This window comes from Vombatus ursinus, unplaced genomic scaffold, assembly GCF_900497805.2.
Source record: "Vombatus ursinus unplaced genomic scaffold, bare-nosed wombat genome assembly UNPS02014818.1, whole genome shotgun sequence".
NCBI lineage: Eukaryota > Metazoa > Chordata > Mammalia > Diprotodontia > Vombatidae > Vombatus > Vombatus ursinus.
The window spans coordinates 32,281,867-32,283,110 of NW_020954596.1; positions in this window are offsets into that span (position 1 = coordinate 32,281,867).

Consider the following 1,244-nt stretch of genomic DNA (forward strand, 5'->3'; position numbering starts at 1 on the left):
TCAAGAAGAGTTGGATATGACTAATCAACTAAACAACAACAAATGTTTAGTGATTGAATAACATTGTCCAAAGTCACACAGGTGGAATAGCAAAACTGAGATTTGAACCCAGATCTTCTCACTCCAAACCTAGTTCTGAGTTGCTCTTCATTATCACAGAATTATGGACTTGAACTGAAAGTGACCTTAGAGGCTTTTGGAAGCCACAAATCACAGAGCAAATGCCACTGACTTGAGTCAAAAGACTCAAGTTCAAGTGCTGCTGCCAGTGCTTGCAATTCACTAAACCCCCCAATTCAGGCTGTCATCTGAAAAATGAAATACTTCCTGGCTCTAGAGCTATAAATCATCTGATCTGACCCCCTCATTTTAGAGGAATCTGAGTAAAACCCAATGAAGTTGAGAGACTTGTTCAAATTATACAGAGAGTAATCAGCTGATCTGAAACTTGAACTCAGGACCTTTAACTATAGAGCTGTTTTTTCCACTGCACCTTGGTGCCTTCTCTGCTAAGAGGACTGCCTACTAGCTGACCTTTAACCCTATGAGTCCTTTGCCTTTTAAGTTCAAATCTTTGTAGAGTTTTGTTTTTTAAATGGAACAATGGGGGCTTTGGAGGAATGACACCCTGAATTCTGTCTGGCTCTGTTCCTTCTTTATAAGTGTCTAGTTCTAGGTCTGAAATAAGCCATTTTCTACCTGGAGCAGTTAGGTGACTCAGTGGATAGAGTGTCAGACCTGGAGTCAGGAAGACCCATATTCCTGAGTTCAACTCTGACCTCAGACACTAACTAGCTGTGTGAGCTTAAGCAAGTCATTTCACCCTGTTTGCCTCAGATTCTTCATCTGTAAAAATGAACTAGAGAAGGAAATGGCAAACCACTCCAATGTCTTTGCCAAGAAAACCCCAAATGGCATCCGAACTAAACAACAATAATAGTTGGCTTATGTTGTAACAGAATAATGTCAAGTTCAGCCCTGGAATAATCTAAAACTCACTTACTCTTTTCCTGATGCTACATATCAACAGGTTTTTTTTTTCAATCTGATGCTAAGATATATGTCTCGAACATCCCTTCTTAAAGAGAGGTGAGTTTCTCTGGCTCAGGCAGGTATCATGGCTGGCAGTAATTAGCACCAGTTAAAACTGCCTCTGTGCACCCTGGCAGGGAGCTCACCTATTATCAATAATGCTACCAGTGAAAGCTTACTCTAGGGAGACATTGTCTGTGACAGGCTTTATC